This window comes from Dipteris shenzhenensis, chromosome 25 (assembly GCF_047967505.1).
Source record: "Dipteris shenzhenensis isolate YYH24624 ecotype China chromosome 25, Dip_SZ_1.0, whole genome shotgun sequence".
Lineage (NCBI taxonomy): Eukaryota > Viridiplantae > Streptophyta > Polypodiopsida > Gleicheniales > Dipteridaceae > Dipteris > Dipteris shenzhenensis.
In genome coordinates this window covers 37867073-37875094 of record NC_141620.1, presented here as the reverse complement: position 1 = coordinate 37875094, position 8022 = coordinate 37867073, and positions in this window count along the sequence as shown.

The following is an 8022-nucleotide window of genomic DNA, read 5'->3' as shown; positions in this document are numbered from 1 at the left end:
ATTTTGGAGCAGGGTGTTTTGAATCATGAGATGCCCAATTTGTAAAAGTATCGATCTCAAATTATATTGTGTTTATGTGGTTTATTAGGAGGTTGTTTCTTTGTACTAACCCCTCTGCAAATTGTGTCATCTTGTAGCTTGATATTGTAGGCAAGTACCCTACTCCCAGCGTACCACTGCCATCATCGCAAAGGAGATACATGGAGGCACTTCTATGATGATGGGTTGATTATTGAGGAGCTGTATATCTAGGTTACTGGAGCGCTCTCCCAGGTATTTAAAAGTAATTAAATAATGTCAATATTATAAATAAAGATTTGATTTTTCATACATTGATACATGTTGTCCCTCGTTTACAAGGCCCTAGGGCTGATCAGGAGAAAGAAGATGAGGAAGAAGGAAGCGAAGAAGGGAGCAAAGAAGGGAGCGAAGAAGGGAGCAAAGAAGGGAGCGAAGAAGGGACAAAAGGGAGCGACGATGTGGAGAACTTAGATTAGTTGTAGAAATAGTGCTAGCTACTCTTTTTTGTACTTGAAGCCATTGGCTTAGCTTCATGCCTCTCTTGTATATACACTCCTCTTATTTTTTGTACTTGAAGCCACAAGACATGGCTTGGCTTCGTGCTATATGTACGTAAAAGCACTTTTTGGGCTATGAATTAATATACACTCCTTCTATTTTTTTGGCTTTCAATTTCCTTGTCCAACATTCTATCAATGAATGGCTTGTGAACTAAACATTTTGGAGTTGTAATGTTTTATTCAGAATTGTAATCGTCGGCTATAGACGTGCTTGGAATCGTGCTAATTAAAATGCGGTTGGCTGTAAGAATTGAATTGCACAATGTGGAAATGGGATTCTTGTAACCACATAGCATACACAACATACATAGCATTCTGTTCAACCTCACAAAATTCTGCTTCTATTAAAAAAAACATTCTATAGAGCATTTATAAGCGTGTCTATGTACGCATCTTTCTTTTTTTTTTTTTTAACAGAGCGTCTAAAAGTGCATCTATAGGCACGTCTGTCTATTATATGGATGTGCCTATAGATGCAAGTCTGTAGACGCACTCGTAATTTTTTTTAAAGTTAAGGAAATGTGTCTATGTGCATGTCTGTGGGTGCCTTGTCTTGTTGTGGTAGATGCGGTAATAGACATGCAAATAGATGCACCCATAAGTTTTTTTTTTTTAAGTTGAGGAAACACATCTTTATGCACGTCTATGGGTGCTTTGTGTTGTTGTGGTGCAAAAAAGATTTATAATTTGATGAATGGCTAATTTGTAAAGGGAAACTTACAGCTTCTCGAACGATTTGTTCAAAAAGAAGCAGACGGTATTTTTCAAGTGTAGATTAAGTAACCTTGCCAATTTACATTGAAATCTCTATCTTAAAAAAATTAACACAAAAAAATATAGTAATTTGCAAATACAAAATACAGTATGGGAATATATTATAATTTCTTGCATAATCTCCAAAACCCATTAAGAAAATTGATATATGTCATTCAACTTATGCGGAAACTATAGTCTTCACAACCAAGCTCTGATGCCAAGAGCATCATACAATTGATGCGCTTGAGGAGCATTGCAGGTTGGAAATGCACTCCTAGCCTTTAAAGTATTTATGAGGCATGCCAAGTGCAATTGATGGTGACATGAGGGTGCATAATAACCGGTCATCATATCAAAATGGTCCATCATCCACAAAAGTAATACGTGTTGGAATGGTAAAGGCTTCTCTAACAGCTAGGCCCACAAAATTAGGTTCCAAGTTACAAACATGGCCTTCGTCTTCAATATGTTGGACTGTTGTTGTGCATCTCTTACTTGTTGAAAATGTGTAACAGAGATGTTGCATTGCTCCTCGTACACATTTTCAATCTCTTGCCTATGTTTGGACACTTGGAGCAATGCATTCAAGAGATTCAAGCATAGTTTCATGAACTATGATGCTTGGAAACGTCATATCTTCCCTTGCCGCACTTTTTGATGTTGGTTGTGGGACATTTGCACCATCACCCCCCTCTACACCTTCATCTCTCGTGTCTTAACGCTTGTTCATAAATAGTCTAGAGCTTGTCATATACCTCCCACCAACAAGGAAAGATGAGGCTCACACAATTGCTAGCACAAGCCTCTTTCATGATCCAAATGGTTGGGAGTACAACTCCATTAGCACCATGGTCTCAAACGATGACATAGAAGCAGTATGGGATTGCAACAATGCCTTGCATGGATGGTGGCCCATCAAATGATGTCGCACCAAGCTATGAGGGAGAATGCATATTATATTCATTGCATGACTAAATCATAGAATCCTCATAGTGGAGCTGTGCCACTCTACTTTGAAAAGATTTTATATGCAAAGTTCATGCTCAATGTGCTTGTAGACTTTGGCTCCTTTCCTCATGGGACATGCACATTATGGCCATCACATTCAAGGATAGCCACCGCCACCACTATCCCAATTGTTGCATCACCACCCACCAATGTGGGAAGCCCGGCTTCAGGTGAGTGAGTGGGAAGCCTAGCTTCAGGTGAGTGAAGTACAGCCATGCCGATTTGTTCCATATGTGCTCATAATTGTTATATCATAGGTAATGTAGTCATAAGCCATGTTTTGCATTTGTGTAGTTCTTTCCCAATCAATAATCCCTACTTTTGGAAAGACTCATCATCCCCTTTTATGAAGCTTTTAACTCCAACATGTAATTGTGTGCGCATATCTCTATTGGACATCTCTCAAACCACTAGCAATAGCATTGGCAATGGACAAAGCATGGTGACAGAATAACCTTTCTCATAACCTGGTGAGTGGAGAGTTTCAATCAAAGTGAGGCTCTTCTCTCATATGTATGGTCTTAACCCATCTCACATATGTTCTGCAAAACTGTGTGGGAGACACATCAGCATATTGTGCACACTTCCACCATTGAAGAATGGAGTGATGACCCAAAGCTCTTGGGTGTGTTAGTACCCCAATACTCGATAGATAGGTCGATGGACCACTGTCATTGATATCTTGTTCTTTAGTGCTAGATGAGTGGAGAAATGCCTCTAATACTCCTCTTGCCCTCATACCATGATGTTGGCCTAAGACCTGGGACACCCAAGACCTATATCCAGAATAACATTCCTTCTCCTCCCTTACCCACTGGTTCATGCAAGGTTAGCACTTGAAATGGAAAGTTCACTGTGTGAGAATACATATATGATTGAGTGGACCAGAAAGCAGTGTCCATGGACACTAGTATGAGGGACTAATTTAGGGTTCCCAAAGCATAGGTGGACAAATATATTGTTCTTTCAATCCTTCTTATATTTAAAATGCATTAGAAGCACTATTCTTTTTGCCAATGGAAATTCTAAGATCAATATTAGGGGTGTCTTTTTATTACTAGCAAAGGAGTAAAAGCATACCAACCAATCATGCTTACAGCTTGGTGTACGTAGTTCTATCTGTGCCTTCTTACTAGCTTGGGCTGGATTGGCATTTTCTTCTGGCCCACTAGCTATCTTGATCATGTGGACCAGGGCACTGGCTATTGCCTTTCCAATAGCCCCTTTCTCCTTCATGTTTTTTCTTTGAGTAGAAATCTGCGACCCTTCCATTCAATCATCTAGAGTGCAAGATTCTCCTCTCCATTGATAGGCAAGGAGGCATTTTCCATCTTTGCATATATTTCCCATTGACTCATAGGATTCCCAACACTCAAGGGAAATATTGATCAACCATCAATTTAAAAAATTTGGCCACGTTTGGGCCAACTCATGTACAGAAGGTCAAATACTCGAGTTAGCATTTGATCACATAAATATTTTGAGGTCACATGGGCTTGAATTTCTTCATTACTCAATCCTATTAAGTGTTCGATCATTAACTTACAAATAATCATCAGAACCTCAGTCTTCAGCTAGTCTTGTGTTGCCATGAAGGATGAGTGTAGTGATCTAGTGCATGCAACAATCATTTTGTAAGTACTCATACTACTTTAAAATAAAGAACACACTATTCCACATGCAAATTTGAGATGCTAACATAAATTAAAATGCTCACCAGCTACATGCAACACAACTAATTGTCATGTTCCAAAATAACTTTTGCATAAGTTATTGATCCTTAGAATAATAAATTACTAGATATGTTTTGCTTTCTAAGTCAATAGTAAATTATGTCAAGTAATTTATAGTTCACTATATAATCCACTACTATAGCAGCTCACTACATAATCCACTTTTATAGAGCGAATTTTGTGGAGTCACTATCAAGTGTCAACGTATTAATAGCAGCTGATGGAGGCTAGAACAAGTAGCATATAATAGTATCACATAACCAAGATGATCTAGATTAGATCTTTACCAATCACAGATCTGGTTGGGAAGTGTTGTTATTGAGATGAACCGACCGGCAAAAGCGGGCCATCATCCAGATAAAATTCGACTCTACTGACACCTATGTATAAAAATAATACATATATAAGAAGATCAAAGTGGGGGGATTAGACTGGCAGATGCGAGCCATCACTCGGCTTTGATCTTTAGTATGCTATTACATTAGTTGAGGCGGGCGATTTCAATCGATCAAAGTGGGTCATCTCTTGGCTGGATTGATACACAAACATGCATCTCTCTCTCTCTCTCTCTCTCTCTCTCTCTCTCTCTCTCTCTCTCTCTCTCTCTCTCTCTCTCTCTCTCTCTCTCTCTCTCTCTCTCTCTCTCTCTCTCTCTCTCTCTCTCTCTCTCTCTCTCTCTCTCTCTCTCTCTCTCTCTCTCTCTCTCTCTCTCTCTCTCTCTCTCTCTCTCTCTCTCTCTCTCTCTCTTTTGCTCTCCCTCTCTTGCTCTCTCTTTCCCTCTCTCTCTTATTGTCTCTCTTTCATTTCCCTATCTCTCTTTCTCTCTCTCTTTTACCCTCCCTCTCTCTCTTTTCCTCTATCCCTCTCCCTCTTTTCCTCTCTCTCTTTCCCTCTCTAACATCCTACATTCCACCAGGGCAAGGTGATTGCAATCAGCCAAAGCAGGCCATCACCTAGGCTGACTGGCTAACACCAAAGCCTAAAGAAACTCACACAGAGACAAAACAAAACAAGTAAATGGGAGAAAGAGGTGGTTACAGGCATGGTGGTGGCGAGAGCGGGGTATTTCTATAAGATTTCATAGCAACACCGCACGATACTACCTCCCTGTATTGTGTAGTGTCTCAATGGCCACGACTGCAAATCCTTGCAAATTGGGTGGTCTTGGATGGCACACGTGCCACCTAGTACAACATTGTGTGGTATTGGCACGTTACCCGACGGTGTCTCATGGCGCCCCTAACAAAACTGCACGATATGTGTGTGGCACTATGCAAGGCCTCTCTCACCACTCAATATGGTACTACACCATGCGGTGTGTGAATGCACGTACCACATGGTGTTATGACAAACCATGTGGTATGCTCCCAATCAACAACAAGTGGAAGATAATGCATTTTTTTGTGTTTAGGGTGTTATGCTACGTTTTTTAATCAAAAAGTACATTTTTTTAATCATACTTTTTAAATCCTTGCTGGGTACTCGAAGCGGGTAGTAGTGCCAGAACAGCGAGTGGAGGTACCACCATGGAAGGCCTAAGGGGAATGGGGATAGATTCATGGGGGTGGGAAGGATTGGCTAAATTCCCTGGGCTCTTGAAGAGCTCTAGAATTGTCTTTGCATACCATCTCCTTCCCTTTATTTATTCTCTTCAAGGAGATGCACTTGAGCTAGCAACGTGCTCTCTTCTTTTTCCAAAGTACTTAATGATGCTCATGTCCTAAATGTCTGTTCAAAACCAAAAGAATTAATAAACTTAGCATCCTTCCTAAGTACTTAGCATATTTGAGAGCTACTTAACATGGAGAAAATAAATCAATAAAGCTCATATTATACTTATAAGAGTTTTAGCTAGCGTACTACAATCCTACATAGCCAAAAAGATGTCTATTAATAATCATAAGATAATTATAAATTATTGAGCACAATGGGGTGCTAAATAGCATTGTAGTAAGCTAATTAGATTATTACAATGCTAGATAGAATAATGTAGTTATATAGAATGGGATTTTCTACAATACTCCATATGTACTCAAAAGAATCCATACCTAGATGGCATAGGGGAATAAAAGAATAAATCTATTTAGAATACTATATTTCTAAGGGATCTAGGTATAAGCATATTTTATTGCCTAGTTAAAAAACCAGACATGTATAAGCAGGAGAAAAGAAACTGTAATGCTAGCTAGGATAATATAGAATGCTTAATGAGATGCTAATTACCAGACTACATAAGTAGTTACCACGGCACCCATCTTGTTAGCCATAGAATAGTCAACATACTGTGGTTATAAAGGGGCTAGCAATCATACTACAGTGCTAGCTAGCGTACATGACGTCTAGTTAACATAAGAGAAAGAAAGTACATTGTGAGTTAGCATAATGCAGCTATGCATAATGGCTTGCTTATTAGCACACTCCATAGGTAGTTAGCATAATCCAAATGTAGTTGGTGTAGGGACTTTAAAAGAATTAAACTAATTGGCATACACTATTTGTAAGAGTCTTACATATCATACTTTTTCTATAATTCATGTTACCAAGTTCCTCGAAGAGAAGGTGCATATGGAAGCTTACATTCTATTCCTCTCCCTAACTTTGATAGTCCAGAATGGCCTCTTCCTGATCCATTCTCTATAGATGCATTTAGAATGAATATGAGATCAGATATTTAATCATCAGTGAAGTTGACTTTTGGTTCAAAATCTGTGGGTGTTAGTTGGTTCATGCCCTCCATTACATATATTTATTTTTTCAAATCAGTTTTCATTCACAAGATAAAGACCATGTGGGTATGCAAAGGCCTAGAAAAGGAATTTCTTGATAATCTTCTATACCCAATGTGGGATGTTAGGAAGGGTTTTTAGAAGGGAGACCATTTTTTATGTGTACTTACTAAAGAAAGTATAGTAATAAGATATCAAGTAGTGTGGAGTATTTGCTACATGAGATACGCTTACAAAGGTTGGAAAAATAATGATGGCACATGGATACCTATGGATTGTGATGTAGTGGACACCACAAAGGTAGAGGTACATATGCCCAATGGGGATATCCAATATCTTGAGGTCACAGATAGTTGGAGCTTGAAGCAAGTTCAAGAATACATCGCTGCCACCTTTGATGATAGTGATTTTTTCTTTACACTAAATGGGAAGATAGTAAGAAGGCAACTCAAAAGAACATCAATGCTTGAGAAATGGAGCCTCCTTGTAACTTGTCCATTCATACTGGTATTGAATAAATGTAATTGTTTTTGAAGTGTGATGTCATTTGTACTAATAAGCCCCAATTGTTTAAAGAGTGGATTTTATATTGTAATGATTGCCTAGCCGGTGCTAATTGCCTCTTTGGCTCAACATTAGCGTTCATTGGTATGGACAAAAATTCTTCATGTGCCTCTTTGAGCCTCTTTTCTTAGAGTCTTGAGACAGTTGAACTCACCCTATCACTCCTAGGCTTTACTATCTTTATAGCCTCAAAGCCTTGCTGCACATGTTTGAGATCCTTTTGGATCGTTGAACTCCTCTCCCATCCCTTCCCTAGTTCTACCCCACACACACACAAACACAAATATATGTAAGTGGGCGTTTAGTATTAGAAAATCCTTTGTAATATATGTGATTTTTTTAGGAGTATAGTGCGCCATTTTCTATGCAATTTGTGAATACTCCTCTTAATGGTTCCCTTCTAAATGTGAAAATTTTGTCTAAAAAGGGATTGAAAAACTCCTTCTGTTGAACTTGTGTGCCTTTCTTACATATTAATTAGTGACACCCTTTATATATGGTTGCTTTTTTTATTTAATTATTTACATTTTGCGCACACACACACACATATGCATGCATGCACGCATGGATACATACATACATACAAACATATATACATACATAAATACATACATACACACACACACACACACACACACACACACACACACATGC